Source organism: Glycine max, chromosome 4 (genome assembly GCF_000004515.6).
Source record: "Glycine max cultivar Williams 82 chromosome 4, Glycine_max_v4.0, whole genome shotgun sequence".
NCBI classification, from domain to species: Eukaryota; Viridiplantae; Streptophyta; class Magnoliopsida; order Fabales; family Fabaceae; genus Glycine; species Glycine max.
Window position 1 is genome coordinate 30629594 of NC_016091.4, and position 17115 is coordinate 30646708.

At 43.9% G+C, this 17115-nt stretch overlaps 1 non-coding gene across 1 annotated transcript; it reads right to left on the reverse strand.

Moving 5' to 3' along the window:
- Positions 1-14993: 14993 nt before the first annotated feature.
- LOC113001510 (small nucleolar RNA R71) lies at positions 14994-15100 on the reverse strand. Its single transcript, XR_003266905.1, has one exon. It is a non-coding gene; the product is annotated as a small nucleolar RNA R71 (small nucleolar RNA).
- Positions 15101-17115: the final 2015 nt, after the last annotated feature.

Below are 17115 nucleotides of genomic sequence, written 5' to 3' on the forward strand. Positions count from 1 at the left end.
GCAGCAAAAAGCCTATAGAATTCACCCCAATTCTGGTGTCCTATGCTAACTTGCTCCCTTATCTACTTGATAATGCAATGGTAGCCATAACCCCTGCAAGGTTTCCTCAACCTCCATTTTTCCGAGGATACGACTCGAACGCATTATGTGCATATCATGGAGGAGTTCCGGGACATTCCATTGAGCACTGTATGACCTTGAAGCATAAGGTGCAAGGTCTAATTGATGTGGGCTGGCTGAAATTTGAGGAAAATCGCTTGTTGAATCCTAACATTGACAAGTGACACCACACATAGGGCAATTTTGAAAGCTGCTATTAGATGTCTCTAATGACTCGTCAGGATTTTCAAGTTTATGCCATTATTGTAAACCACAGTTACAATGCTAAACAAAATGGATAAATTTGACATCTTTGTCCCTCATCCTCTCGTAATTACATCTTTGTTTCCATTGGAATGTGGGTGCAAGCCATTGGTTTGTTTGCTCAAGCGACATGCGCTCCTGAGTTTGGACTTCCAAGACCGTTCAATCAGAAATTACTTGTGCTACACATTTGGTGAGGATGCCGTAAACAACGAGTAAAGCAAAAAAGTTCAAAACGAAAAGGAAAAAAGCATTTGATTGACTGTGTTTTCAAGTAAAATATAGACGTTCATGTGACCTCATTTTATCATTCCGGAAAGTTTGTCTTTTTTAGAGAGAAGTGAGTTATCAAGAATAGGAGTCATTTGACTTAATTCGTCAACTGAAAAAAATCCTTCAACTATTTCTCGTCCTTGGAAAATTCTTTTTGCAAGAATCAACTGCTTCTTTCATTCTTCCTTACTACAAGGTTGTGAAAACAAAACAACGATGGTTACCTCAGAGCCCTACACTAGGTCAATGAAAGGCACCATGCATAAACCTCAAGCAAACCTAGGGGCAGATTAGAAGTTCTCACCCAATAGGTTCCTTGCTACAAGGTCATGACGAAAGACAACAATTGGTACCTCAAAGCCTTACATTGGGGCAACGAAAGGCACCATGCATAAACCTCAAGTGAACCTAGGGGCAGATTAGAAGTTCTCACCCAATAGGTTCCCTGCTATAAGGTCATGACAAAAGAACACGATTGGTACCTCAAAGCCTTACACTGGGGCAATGAGGGGCATCGTGCATGAGCCTCAAGTAAACATAGGGGCAGATCAAAAGTTCTCACCCATCGATGTTTTTAAACAAAAAAAAAGGGGGGACAAACCCTGGAATTTCAATGGATTGATTAAACATCAAGCGACTCCATTGTCGTCACTCCAAAATGGTCAAGTGACTAAATCAAACAGAATATACACTCTGAGGGAGTTCCCGGAGAGATTTGCAAAAGATAGGATAAGGTTGCATCAATTATCACCTCTTTCAAAAGGACAGTCAATCTATGTTTTCCAAAAAAATTAAATCAAAATAAAAATCACAAAATAGGGAAAGAATGTCATGAACATTGTAAAACTTTCCACTACATTGCATTGTTTCATATGCAATCTGCATTTACCAAATTTCACGACAAAGGTTGCATCCATCTACATCCCTAAAAATCATGTTAACTACATAGATTTCCTACATCTAATGTCCTATCTTTTGAATTTGGAATGACCAGCCCTCTCAATGAGTCAATCTCTTGCTTTCTAATAAGGGTGGACCCTTGGGTACTAGTACTCTCACCTTTAGAGGGCTACACGCCCTCACCTTTAGAGGGCTACACGCCCTCACCTTTAGAGGGCTACACGCTCTCACCTTCAGAGGACTACACGTCCTCGCCATCAGAGGACTACACGTCCTCGCCTTCAAAGGGCTACATGCCCTCACCTTCAGAGGACTACACGTCCTCGCCATCAGAGTACTACACATCCTCGCCTTCAGAGGGCTACACGCCCTCACCTTCAGCGGACTACACGTCCTCGCCTTCTGAGGGCTACACGCCCTCGCCATCAGAGGACTACACGCCCTCGCCTTCAGAGGGATGCACGCCCTTACCATCAGAGGACTATACGTCCTCACCTTTTGAGGGTTGCACATCCTCGCCATCAGAGAACTACACGTCCTCGCCTTCAAAGGGCTACACACCCTCGCCTTCAGAGGACTACACGTCCTCGCCTTCAAAGGGCTACACACCCTCGCCTTCAGAGGACTACACGTCCTTGCCTTTAGAGGGCTACACGTCCTCATCTTCAGAGGACTACACGTCCTCGCCTTCAGAGGACTACACGCCCTCTCCTTCAGAGAGCTGCAAGTCCTCGCCTTTAGAGGGCTATGCGCCCTCGCCTTCAAAGGGCTGCTAGTCCTCGCCTTCAGAGGGCTACACGCCCTCACCTTCATAGGACTACACATCCTCACCTTCAGAGGACTACACGTCCTCACCTTCAGAGGACTACACGTCCTCGCCTTCAAAGGGCTGTACACCCTCACCTTCAGAGGGCTGCAAGTCCTCGCCTTCAAAGGGCTACATGCCCTCGCCTTGAGAGGGCTGCAAGTCCTCACCTTCAGAGGGCTACAAGCCCTCGCCTTCAGAGGACTACACGTCCTCGCCTTCAGAGGACTATACGTCCTCGCCTTCACTAGACTACATGTCCTTGCCTTCAGAGGACTACATGTCCTGGCCTTTAGAGGGCTACACGCCCTCACCTTCAAAGGACTACACGTCCTTGCCTTCAGAGGGCTACACGTGCTCACCTTCAGAGGGCTACACGCCCTCGCCTTTAGAGGGCTATACGCCCTCGCTTTCAGAGGACTACACGTCCTTGCCTTCACTAGACTACATGTCCTTGCCTTCAGAGGACTACACGTCCTCGCCTTCAGAGGGCTACATGCCCTCTCCTTTAGAGGACTACACGTCCTCGCCTTCAAAGGGCTACACGTCCTCACATTCAGAGGGCTACACGCCCTCGCCTTCAGAGGACTGCACGTCCTTATCTTCAGAGGGCTACACGTCCTCACCTTCAGAGGGCTACATGCCCTCGCCTTCAGAGGATAGCACGCCCTCGCCTTCAAAGGGCTGAAAAGCCAGCACGCTTTTGAAAAGAAATAACTTCCATCTTTTCTTTGAAAAAGATTCACTGATGATAACACCACTTTTTGAAAAAAAAAATGTGTATGCACCTAAAGGGTGAATGCTGTGAAAATTTTCCCAAACGCCCAAAATGGACTCGGATGAATGCACGAATTGATAAAAGAACATGTTTTGGAAACACTGGGTTGACTTAAATAGGGAAAATGAATCCTGAGCCCTAGTGTCACATGACCATAAAAACTTAATGCTTGAGTGTCCACATGGGTGCATGCATGACCAGTTTTGTATAAAATTTCCTAATCATCATTGTTGCATGTGTGTCATGGAAATAATGTGGGACATCCCCTTTATCCCTGAACCACTGGCCAAACTAACACCCTGACATATATCATGTCCAGTCGTTCTACAAGCATTTTGCCAAAATCCCAACTTACCATAAACCTTGACCTGGGGTGAGAATGCCCATCCTTGCCCTCAGAAGAAAACAAAAAAAAAAGAAAAAGAAAGTTCCCGATCAAAGATCGGAAGAAAGCAAAAGAAGAAAATTCCCAATCAAAGATTGGGAGAAAGCAAAAAAGAAAGAAAATTCTCGATCAAAGATCGGAAGAAAACAAAAGAAATATACATAAAGGTCTTTGGACCAGAACAATACAGAATTGTCACAAGTAAACAAGAAAAGAAAGGAAACCACGACTTGAAGTGGTCCTCTCCCTTTGATCGCCAACCAAAATCCTATGCACTAGTGACTTTCTCGCCCCACACTAAACAAAAATAGAGAAGGAAAAGGCCCAAACACTCAGAGCCAAATTCCTCACCAAAACACCATTCCCGAAAAAGTCCTATTGATCCATGATCATGCATGTAATCTTTGATTTGATAGGAAATGATTTGCAAAATCAAGTCATGACATATCTATGGTTCAGAATTAAGATAAAACACTTACCTGTGTGAGATTGATACACTTCGAGTGATTTTCTTCTATTTTGTTGGACCCAGTGTTTCCTCTAAATGGTCGTTTAGAAACGAAACGCTAACATCCAAAATCTCATTTATGGTTATGAGAAAATTTCATCAGCATACTCTCCTTCCCCAATAGACACATTGTTTTTCACCAAAAATCATATGTTGCTTTGATCAATTGGAGGTTTTGTTTCTTTACTAAAGCATGTTCTCATTTTAGTGAAAGAACACCGAGACTATTTTAGTCTCACAAAAGCAAGAACTACGTAGGTCTGAGTTCCTCATCACAAATTGAGGATACGTAGGAGCAAAAGCCCCATTTTTGTCGACCACCCCACCTTTTGCTATCATGACCCAAGATTTCGGTAGCATGCGAAGATACCTTACGATTATCCGCACCTCGTCATTCGGAGAGCCCAAGTCCAATTGACAAGCAGAGACTAACATCGTCTTCTGCACCTTTTGTCATCCAGAGACGGCGAGTCCGATGACATGCGGGGGTACCTTATGGTTATCCGCACATTTCTGTTAATCCTGACCCGTGAAGTCAGGTGGCATGTGGGGGTAGCTTATGGTTATCCGCACCTTTTGTCAACCAGAGGCAAGCGAGCCCGTTGACACGCAGAGACTAACGTCATCATCTGCACCTTTTGTCAACCAGAGGCAAGCGAGCCCGCTGACACGCAGAGACTAACGTCATCTCCTGCACCTTTTGTCATCCAGAGATGGCAAGTCCGATGACATGCAGGGGTACCTTATGGTTATCCGCACATTACTGTTAATCCTGACTCGTGAAGTCAGGTGGCAGGCGGAGATACGCAAGTGGTTATCCGTACAAACACACTTCTGTTAATCCTGACTCGTGAAGTCAGGTGGCATGCGGGGGTACCTTATGGTTATCTGTACCTTTTGTCAACCAGAGGCAAGCGAGCCCATTGACACGCAGAGACTAACGTCGTCATCTGTACCTTTTGTCAACCAGAGGCAAGCGAGTCCGTTGAGACGTAGAGACTAACGTCGTCTTCTGCACCTTTTGTCATCTAGAGACAGCGAGTCTGATGACATGCGGGGGTACCTTATGGTTATCCGTACCTTTTGTCAACCAAAGGTAAGCGAGTCCATTGACGTGGAGAGACTAACGTCGTCATCTGCATCTTTTTTCAACCTGAGGAAAGCGAGCCCGTTGACACGCAGAGACTAACGTCATCTTCTGCACCTTTTGTCATCCAGAGACGGCGAGTTTGATGACATGCGGGGGTACCTTATGGTTATCCGCACATTTCTGTTAATCCTGACCCATGAAGTCATGTGGTAGGCGGAGATACCCAAGTGGCTATCCGTACAAACATACTTCTATTAATCCTGTGGGGGTAGCTTATGGTTATCCGCACCTTTTGTCAACCAGAGGCAAGCGAGCCCGTTGACACGCAGAGACTAACGTCATCATCTGCACCTTTTGTCAACCAGAGGCAAGCGAGCCCGTTGACACGCAGAGACTAACGTCATCTCCTGCACCTTTTGTCATCCAGAGATGGCGAGTCCGATGACATGCAGGGGTACCTTATGGTTATCTGCACATTTCTGTTAATCCTGACCCGTGAAGTCAGGTGGCAGGCGGAGATACCCAAGTGGTTATCCATACAAACACACTTCTGTTAATCCTGACCCACGAAGTCAGGTGGCATGCGGGGGTACCTTATGGTTATCTGCACCTTTTGTCAACCAGAGACAAGCGAGCCCGTTGACACGCAGAGACTAACGTCGTCATCTGCACCTTTTGTCAACCAGAGGCAAGCGAGTCCGTTGAGACGAAGAGACTAACGTCGTCTACTGCACCTTTTGTCATCTAGAGACAGCGAGTCTGATGACATGCGGGGGTACCTTATGGTTATCCGTACCTTTTGTCAACCAAAGGTAAGCGAGTCCATTGACGTGGAGAGACTAACGTCGTCATCTGCATCTTTTTTCAACCTGAGGCAAGCGAGCCCGTTGACACACAGAGAATAACGTCGTCTTCTGCACCTTTTGTCATCCAGAGACGGCGAGTCTGATGACATGCGGGGGTACCTTATGGTTATCCGCACATTTCTGTTAATCCTGACCCATGAAGTCATGTGGTAGGCGGAGATACCCAAGTGGCTATCCGTACAAACATACTTCTGTTAATCCTGACCCGTGAAGCCAGGTGGCATGCGGGGGTACCTTATGATTATCCACACCTTTTGTCAACCAGAGGCAAGCGAGCCCATTGACACGCAGAGACTAACGTCATCATCTGCACCTTTTGTCAACCAGAGGCAAGTGAGCCCGTTGACACGCAGAGACTAACATCGTCTTCTGCACCTTTTGTTATCCAAAGACGGCGAGTCCGATGACTTGTGGGGGTACCTTATAGTTATCTGCACATTTCTGTTAATCCTGACCCGTGAAGTCAGGTGGCAGGCAAAGATACCCGAGTGGTTATCCGTACAAAAACAACTTCTGTTAATCCCAACCCGTGAAGTCAGGTGGCAGGTGAAGATACCCCAAGTGGTTATCTGTACAAACACACTTCTGTTAATCCTGACCCGTGAAGTCAGGTGGCAGGCGAAAATACCCCAAGTGGTTATCCGTACACACACACAGTTCTGCTACCCCGACCAGTGAGAAGTCAGGTAGCATGCGAAGACGCCCTATACGGTAATCCGCACACATTTCGAAGACAAAAATATCTTCAGTCATTGCATGCCTTCAAAGGCGACAATGACCCTCATTTACATTTCGAAGACGACAATGTCTTCAGTCATTGCATGCCTTCAAAGGCGACAATGTCCTCATCTACATGTCGAAGATGATAATGTCTTCAGTCATTGCATGCCTTCAAAAGGCAACAATGTCTTCATTTGCATTTCGAATATGACAATGTCTTCACCTCAAAAACTTCAATATCCTTTTTCCCTGTGCTTTGTAGGACTCGACGTCCTTTGTTTGTACGCTTTAAAAAAAAGGGAGAGTGAAAATGAAAATGAAAATGAATTAAACGAGAAAAGAAGGAATTTCAATATCTTCATGCCTTCACGGGTTTTACTAATTGGATTTGCACTAGTGGCCAGTAGGATAAAGATTCAGCTCGAACGAAATTAATGTCTTATCTTTACTTCCCTTTTATCTCCAATAAAAGATAAGTAAAGAGGGGCAACTGTCATACCCTAATTTCGTTCGGGGACCATTATTTGTTGGCATGTGACCTTCGCTTGACCACCTCAGAATGTTTAATACCCACTGTCATACCCTAATTTCGTCCGGGGACCTTTGCTTGATGACATGCGACCTTTGTTTGGTCCTTGTAAGGTGCTTGGCACCCACCATTAGGCAATTTGTGAAATTCCGGGACATGCCGGAAAACAAAAGAAAATATTGATGCACAATCCGTAAGGTTCCGTGACACACCGGAAATCAAATGGAAGCATCGTTGCATAATTAGTGAGGTTCTGTAACATTCCGTAAGTCAAAAAGGGGATGATTATGTAATCCGCAAGGTTCCGTAACATTACGGAAAGAAAACAAGTATCGTTACGAAATTCGTAAGTTTTCGTAACTTTACGAAAAAAGAATCACCAAAAAAAAGCAGAGGGGGTGTACTTAGTAAAAATGGGGGTGCAAATAGCAACCAGGCCCACTTGGGCCCCAGAAGATTCCTCCAGAAGGCTGTTGCTTCTGGAGGAAGCAACCCTGCTCGCCTGGGCGAGCTGGGCGGCAAGCATCTCCCCTATTTTGCTATAAATAGGGGAGGAAGTGAAGTAGAAAAGGGTTCAGCCCCTTAGGCACTTCTCTCTCTTTCGAATTTGCTTGGAAAAATTGTTTCCGTGAAGAAAATCTAAGCCGAGGTGCTTCCGAAACGTTTCCGTAAGGAATTTCGCGAAGGTTTCGACCGTTCTTCATTCGTTCTTCATCGTTGTTCGATCTTCAACGGGTAAGTACCTCGAACCAAGTTTTTCGATTCATTCTATGTACCCGTGGTGGTCCACATTGTGTTTCGTGTATTTTTATTCTCGTTTCTTTTACTTTTTATACCCCCTTTTGACGTGCTTAAGCCATTTTATTTAAGTCATTTCTCGCTTAACCTAAAAATAAAATAAATTTCCACCGAACGTTTGAATTGTATTATCCGTTAATTTCGGTTAAAATGAATTACGACCGTTCGGTCGTGTCGTAACCACGTTGGAAATCAAAAAGAGGTAAAATAATAATATAATAACAAAAAATATACCTTTTAGTAAAATAAAGCGGAAAATTAATCGGACGTTTTCTCTTTGGGATTTCTCATTCTTAATCGAATTGACTAATAACTAAAGTGAAACTAAGGCTAAAATCAACTCGCCTAGTCAAGCTCGTCCATAAAAATAGGTTTTTGAAGTTTGTCATTTCAATTTATTACTAAGTAAATGGATCGTTTTCAAGGTCCAACGCCTTAAAATGATCACCTTTTAAGTAAAAAAGAATCACTTGATAAAAAAGAACTACGTAGGTCTGATTTCCTCATCGCAATTGAGGAATACGTAGGAGCAAAGGGAAACACCCTTGTCGACCACAAAAAGGGAAAAATATAAAAAGGGTATAAAGGATATAAAGACATAAAAAGGGAACATAAAAAATCAAAGTCATTTTTGCACATTCGATTAAAGGCTGTCGTCCCTTGGGACGGACGTGTGGGGTGCTAATACCTTCCCCGTGCGTAAATACAACTCCCAAACCTTTCACTTAAAAGTTTGTAGATCACGTCTTTTCCGGTTTTTCCGACGTTTTCCTCAAATAAACGTTGGTGGCGACTCCGCGCGTATTCCTTTTGTGGAACACGCAACCCGCGAGTCACGCGTCGCCCTCCCGCCGAAGGGTAGGTTGCGACAGTTGGCAACTCCACTGGGGACGGTTTTTAGAGAGTTAGGCCATTTAAATCTTGTGCAATGTTTTACCGTGATTTTACCCCTTTGTTGGTTTCCCTTCATTATGTTCTTGTGTATATAAACTCTTTGTTGCTTTTAGTGCGTTTTAAAATGTATGCATGAAGTAAATATTTATTCATTTGATGCACACAAACACCAACACTATTTGCACACACTGTGAGTGAAAAAGGGCCCTATACCCGGGTTCATGGGAACATAAGGAGTGGAGGTGAATCTGTGATCATGCTAGGTCTCCGACTTGCTTGATTACAGTGAACCCTCATCTAGAGCTTTTTTCTTTGAAAACTTATTGTTGCTAGTAGTCCCTACTGTTGCAATATGTTCTTCGAAGAGAATGATACCTCTAGAAACTATCAAAAGAGATATGACTACCTTGGGGGTTATCACTAAATGCCTAGTTAGTTCTCTCCCTTATAGGTCCCTTAAATAGGGGCACGGAGCAAACACGCTGCGTGCCATTTTTCACACTGCCATGCATAAATATCATATACCCTTTTGCTTATGTTCAGTGGATATTGTCATTGCGCCTTTTGCATATGCATAGGGGTTCTGTCTTGATCCCCTCTATCGACAAATCAATGGAGGGTCCGGGTCACTGTTTTAAATACATACGTTGGGGCACTTTGCTACCCCTAGACGTTGTGTCTAAAAAGGAGACAATGTCCCGGGCACCCGCATTCTTAAAATACAGTTGTGTCATATGCATCCCTTCATGCATTCATCCATCCCACCCATGAGATATCGGAGTTTTGATTTGCACCAGCTTTTTGTCTCACTTTAGTAAGCATGGGGACAAATCAAACCGGCAAGAGGTTTTACCAAGTCAAGGTTAAAGGCCTAGATACCACCAGCATCAAGGAATTAGGGCGGTTGATGGAACCCCTCCAAATGCAAGCTTTCCGCAAGATTTACGGAAAGATCTTAGAGTTGACCATAGCAGAGATATCCATAGAAGCCATTGCATCACTCACCCAATACTACGACCAGCCTTTGAGATGCTTCACGTTCGGAGACTTCCAATTAGTACCAACCATTGAAGAATTTGAGGAAATTCTAGGATGTCCTCTCGGGGGAAGAAAACCATATCTTTCCTCCGGGTGTCTCCCCTCTTTGAGCAGAATTGCAACTGTGGTCAAGGATTCAGCAAGAGGTTTGGACCGCATAAAACAGACTCGGAACGGCATAGCGGGCCTACCACGGAGGTACCTAGAAGACAAGGCGAGGGGTATGGCCAATCAAGGAGATTGGGTCCCATTTATGGATATGTTAGCCTTGCTAATTTTTGGGGTCGTCCTCTTTCCAAACGTGGATGGTTTGGTGGACCTAGCAGCAATCGACGCTTTCCTTGCATACCACCATGGCAAGGAAAGTCCGGTGGTAGCTGTCTTGGCAGATTTATTTGACACATTTGACCGAAGGTGCGAAAAGAGTAGCGCACGGATCATCTGTTGCTTGCCCGCCCTCTGTGTTTGGTTGGTTTCGCACTTGTTCCAGCAAGACACAAGGCATCCATGTCCGCTCCTGAGCCATCGCTCGTGTACTGAAAAGAGGAGAATAGATTGGGACCAGCTTTTGGCTGAGATAGGTGGTAGAACAATCAATTGGTTCCCCCGATGGAAGGAAGGAAAGGAGGGAGTCCTTTTCTCATGTGGAGGGTACCCAAACATTCCACTGATAGGAACGAGGGGTTGTATTAACTACAACCCCGCGCTCGCTATAAGACAACTAGGGTACCCCATGAGGGGAGCATCGACGGAAGAAAGCATGTCTCCTTTCCTTGTGAGGGATTTCGGCGCACAAAATTTCAAGGCTATACAAAGAATCCATAAGGCATGGGAAACCCCGTTAAGGAAAGATCAAGAACTTAGGGGCATTCGTAATGGCGCCATTGGTGGTTACCATGAATGGCTGAAAGTTCATATACGAGGTTTAGATTGGCTCGCCAAGTTAAAAGTCGTCAGCGAAGAGAGTTTTGAAGCACCGGAAGAGGACGAGGAAGTCCAAGCTCTCAAAAGCGAGTTAGGAAAGGCGAAACTTGCCAAGGAGAAGTTCAAGTTGGCCGCTACACACATCCGGAAGGAGTGTGCCGGATTACGGGAAGAGAATGCAACTACCGCACGAGCCCTTGAACAAGAGACCAAGAGGGCTCGCAAGGAAGAGTATGGCTGGAACAAATTTCGCGGAGCTCTGTGGGGTAGCAACAATGAACTCAAGCTGCGAAGGGAAGAGAGGGACCAGTCGCGAGCACATAGCATGGTTTTGAAAGAGGAGTTAGTTGCCTGTTCAAGGTCCAAAAGAAGCTTGTCTCAGCATTTATGCGAGACGGAGACCAACATGCTAGCTATCATCGCCAAGTACCAAGAAGAGTTAGGTCTAGCCACGGCCCACGAGCATAGGATCGCGGACGAGTATGCCCAAGTATACGCGGAAAAAGAGGCTAGAGGAAGGGTGATCGACTCTTTACACCAAGAGGCAACCATGTGGATGGATCGGTTTGCTCTTACCTTGAACGAGAGTCAGGAACTTCCCCGATTGTTGGCCAAGGCCAAGGCGATGGCGGACACCTACTCCGCCCCCGAAGAAATTCATGGGCTTCTCGGCTATTGTCAGCATATGATAGACTTAATGGCCCACATAATTAGAAATCGCTAGGAAAACTTGTATGGTCTCTCAGACCTTGACTAGATACAACTTTTTGAAATAAAATGAGTTGGTCCCATGTTTCTACTCCAAAAAGCTTGTGCGAATCAAATCACTCTTGCATTTTATCTCTAGCATGCATTTTTTCTTTCTTTACCCACTCCTCACGTTTGGTTTTTTAGGGAGAAACACCATAACTAAACGCGCCACAAGGCATCCCTATCGCACCAGATCCAAATCTAGAACGATGGGTGATCAAGAGGAGACACAGGAACAGATGAAAGCCGACATGTCGACTCTGAAAGAACAGATGGCCTCCATGATGGAGGCCATGTTAGGAATGAGGCAGCTCATGGAGAAAAACGCAGCCACCGCTGCCGCTGTCAGTTCGGCTGCCGAAGCAGACCCAACTCTCTTGGCAACTGCGCACCATCCTCCCTCAAACATAGTAGGATGGGGAAGGGACACACTGGGGCACGATGGCAGCCCTCACCTGGGATACAACTGAGCGGCTTACCCTTATGGATTGCCGCCCAACTACTCACCACCCGTCTTGCAAGACGATGTTGGCCATATTGCTTCTCCCGTCCTTGAAAGAGAGCCTCCTCAACAGCCCGACGAGGTCCACAAAGACCCTCAAGACTATGCTCAAAGGGATGTCGAGTTCTATCCCCCGATCCCCGAAGGGCCGGCACCCAGCACGTTGCCTCAACCCAACATCGCGACACAACCAATAGTTTTGTCCACGGAGGGACCGCTGATGTGCCATCATTTTCTTCTATTTTCTAAACCCTTTTTGCACCATTTTAATTATTGATTGGTCTTAATTGTCAATTAATTAGGCAGTTTTATTATTTGGGCTCATTTAGCTAATTTGATGTTTTTAATCTAATTTCAGGAATTAATGAAACATTGGGCTTAATCCAGATTTTGGTTGTGGACTTGAAGATGGCAAATAAAGCAACGCTTACCTTAGTTAATTTCTAATTAGGAAATTTCGCAATTTTATTTTATGTTGTTCAGTGTTTATTTCGTTTTGGGCCAGAGTATTGTAATAGGACCCAGTGACTTTGAGTGACTCTTTTTAAATAGCTACCTTGGGATTCGTGCAGGGCATTCTATTCTGCTATGCTATTTTCATTATTCAGAGCTTTGGTTTTAGGTTTTCACGTTTTTCTGTTCCCTTGTTACAGTTTTCGTTCTTAATGCAAATTTCTGTTTTCTGCTTCTAATTACGAGTTCATTCTTGCTTCTTCTTCTACTTTCATTTACGTTTCTGTTCATTTACATTTCTGTTCATTTACGTTTCTGTTCATTTACGTTCTTGTTCATTTACGTTTCTGCTTCATGTTTCATTTGCGTTTTCTGTTTGAATCCATGGAAGGCTAGATTTTCTGGTGTTGTTTCCTTTTGAGGACGAAGCCCAACTCTCTTTGAGGTTTCGTTTGTAATGTGGTTTCCTGGCAGTTTTCCCTTCACCAGTTATCCCAATTTCGTGAATATTAATCAGTGCACGCTTCGTGTTCGATTAATTGCCTCTGAGCCTAACTTGCGTTCACGCTTAATGGACGAAGGGCTAACTGGTGTATGTGGTGCCTAATCACGTATTGAAAACCCTAAGTTGATTTTCGCTTAGTAAATTGAAATAGGGTTGGATTAAGTGGTTGACTGTTAGGGACGAATTCTCCATAACCCAGGATAAGAGAGTGGCTTCTGAATCAGAGGAAACAACCCATTTTTAATATTAGTAGTTTCGTATTCCATTTTATTTGTTCTGCTCTTTAATTACCAAACAACCAAACCCCCCCCCCCCCATCGTTACTGTTACTGCAAGTATATTATGAACATTTGGCTTGTCACTGCTCGTTGGGAAACGACCTAGGATCACTTCCTAGTTACTGCATTTTCATGTTTATTTGATTCGGGTACGGCCTCGATCAAATTTGGCGTCGTTGCCGGGGAGCAGTGTCCAAAGGTTCATAATAGCTAGCTAGTGTTGTGTGTTTAATCCTTTCGTGTTTTATGTTTAATTGTTAGTATTGTGTTAGTATGTGTGTTAGTGTTGTTTAGTGTCCTGGTATTTTGTTTAATGTGTGTTCTGTTTCAGTTTTACCATTAAGCGTTTCCCCTGTTTCAGTCTTGGGTGTTTTGCTGTGAAGATTGTGCTTGAAAACAGAGTAGTAGTAGAAATCAGCTTGCGGAAAAACAGAGTAGTAGTAGAAATCAATTAGAGACGGATTTTAGCGACCACCCATGCTGAATTATTTGGGATTTTTTGTTTTAGTAGCTAGGGTTGTTATTTTTGGCTGAATTTTTTTGTGGTAACTTCTTTTAATCCATATTTTGTGGGAAAAATAGCTAGATCCTTTAGTTTGGTCAGATTTGAAAGTTCCAAAAAACTAGCAAATTTTGTGTTTGTCAAAACTTCAAACGTCCATAACTTTTGCTCCGGTTATCAGAATCACAATTATTATATATGCATTTGGGGTAGAAAAAAATTTCCTACGCTGTGGCAGCCGCTACGGCCGGCCGGCTGAGGTCTCCATCGTCCAAAAAAAGCGATTCTGTCAAAAGTTTTTTATTTTTCAAGTTTTATTCACTTATTTTTCTTAACCTACCAATTTTAGCTTTCATAGTTAGACTTTGAATTTTTGTCTGAAATTTTTTGTGCTATCTTCTCATCATTTTATAAGGTTGCTCACAAAATTTCAAGTCATTTGGATATCATTTGAGGGTAGCTGTAGTTCAAACCTACACCTTTATTTACATGACAAGGCAACTAGTTGTGTGCATGCTGAATGTAGTGTATGACTAGAGGCAATCCATCTGACTTACAACCCTTTGATCCTGAGATAGATAGGACATTTCATAGATTAGTTAGGCATCATTTTATACCTTTTGATCATTCTGAGCATTCCATAACTGGTGAATTTGTGCATTCTGTTATTGGTGATTTTGAACATCCTGATCTTGAGCATTATAATTTTGAGCATTCTGATTCTGAGCATTCTGATTTTGCACATTCTGAGAACATGGCACAACCTCCACCTCGTGAGAGGACTCTAAGGGAAATGGCTGCACCTGATTTCACCTATGAAAGCTTGTGCATCCAATACACTGATGAGGATGTCCCATATGTTCTTAAAACTGGACTGATTCATTTGCTTCCAAAGTTTCATGGCCTTGCAGGTGAAGACCCGCACAAACATTTGAAAGAATTTCACATTGTCTGCTCCACCATGAAACCCCCAGATGTCCAAGAGGATCACATATTTCTGAAGGCTTTTCCTCATTCATTAGAGGGAGTGGCAAAGGACTGGCTGTATTACCTTGCTCCAAGGTCCATCACGAGCTGGGATGACCTTAAGAGAGTATTCTTAGAAAAAAATTTCCCTGCTTCCAGGACCACAGCCATCAGGAAGGATATCTCAGGTATTAGACAACTCAGTGGAGAGAGCCTGTATGAGTACTGGGAGAGATTTAAGAAACTATGTGCCAGTTGCCCCCACCATCAGATTTCAGAACAGCTTCTTCTCCAATATTTTTATGAAGGACTCAGTAATATGGAGAGAAGTATGATAGATGCTGCCAGTGGTGGAGCCCTTGGAGACATGACTCCTGCTGAAGCCAGAAATTTAATTGAGAAGATGGCCTCCAACTCCCAGCAGTTTAGTGCCAGAAATGATGCCATAGTCATTAGCGGAGTGCATGAGGTAGCTACAAACCCATCTGCATCATCTGAAACTAAGAAGCTTGAAGGCAAACTGGATGCGTTGGTCAACTTGGTAACCCAGCTGGCCTTGAATCAGAAATTTGTACCTGTCGCAAGGGTTTGTGGTTTGTGCTCCTCTGCTGACCACCATACAGACCTTTGCCCTTCCATGCAGCAACCTGGAGCAATTGAGCAGCCTGAAGCTTATGCTGCAAATATTTACAATAGACCTCCTCAACCTCAGCAGCAAAATCAACCACAGCAGAGCAATTATGACCTTTCCAGCAACAGATACAACCCTGGATGGAGGAATCACCCTAACCTCAGACGGTACAGCCCTCAGAACCAACAACAGCAGCCTGCTCCTTCCTTCCAAAATGCTGCTGGCCCAAGCAGACCATACATTCCTCCACCAATCCAACAACAGCAACAACCCCAGAAACAGCCAACAGTTGAGGCCCCTCCACAACCTTCCCTCGAAGAACTTGTGAGGCAAATGACTATGCAGAACATGCAGTTTCAGCAAGAGACCAGAGCCTCCATTCAAAGCTTAACCAATCAGATGGGACAATTAGCTACCCAATTGAATCAACAACAGTCCCAGAATTCTGACAAGCTGCCTTCTCAAGCTGTCCAAAATCCCAAAAATGTCAGTGCCATTTCATTGAGGTCGGGAAAGCAGTGTCAAGGACCTCAACCCGTAGCACCTTCCTCATCTGCAAATGAACCTGCCAAACTTCACTCTATTCCAGAAAAAGGTGATGACAAAAATCTACCTAACAATTTCTGTGCAGGTGAATCTTCTTCCACAGGTAATTCTGATTTGCAGAAGCAGCACATTCCCCCTCTTCCATTCCCTCCAAGAGCAGTTTCCAACAAAAAAATGGAAGAGGCAGAGAAAGAGATCTTGGAAACATTTAGAAATACCTCTGTTGGATGCAATAAAGCAAATTCCAAGATATGCCAAATTCTTGAAGGAGCTGTGCACTAATAAGCGGAAGCTTAAAGGAAGTGAACGAATTAGCATGGGCAGAAATGTCTCCGCATTGATTGGTAAATCTGTTCCTCAAATTCCTGAAAAATGCAAAGATCCAGGTACATTCAGCATACCTTGTATTATAGGGAATAGTAAGTTTGACAATGCCATGCTAGATTTAGGAGCCTCTATTAGTGTTATGCCTCTGTCGATTTTTAATTCTCTATCTCTAGGTCCCTTGCAGTCAACTGATGTGGTAATTCATTTAGCTAATAGAAGTGTTGCCTATCCTGTTGGTTTCATAGAAGATGTCTTAGTTAGAGTTGGTGAACTGATTTTCCCTGTTGATTTTTATATCTTGAATATGGAAGATGGATTTTCTCAAGGATCAGTTCCCATCATTCTAGGCAGACCCTTTATGAAAACTGCTATAACTAAGATAGATGTTTATGCAGGCACACTGTCCATGGAGTTTGGTGATATAACTGTTCATTTTAATATTCTGGATGCTATGAAATACCCATCTGAAGATCTTTCTGTATTTCGTGCTGAAATAATTGACCATGTTGTTGATGAATACATGACTGATCTTTATTCTAATCTGCATGCCTCTCACTCTTCGTGCATTGAGTCTGAAATTGTACTTGATCATATGTCTGAATTTGATGCTGAGAGTGAATCTGAGAGTGATAATGATTGCATGCCTGGTGGTGGTGTTTTACCTCTTGAGATTGATTTTATAGAGTCAGATAGGACTAACCATGTTTCAGGAAGTACACATACCTCTGACTTTCTTTATGAGGTAAAGGCTGAGAAACCATCTCCTTCTACCACTGTCCAGCCG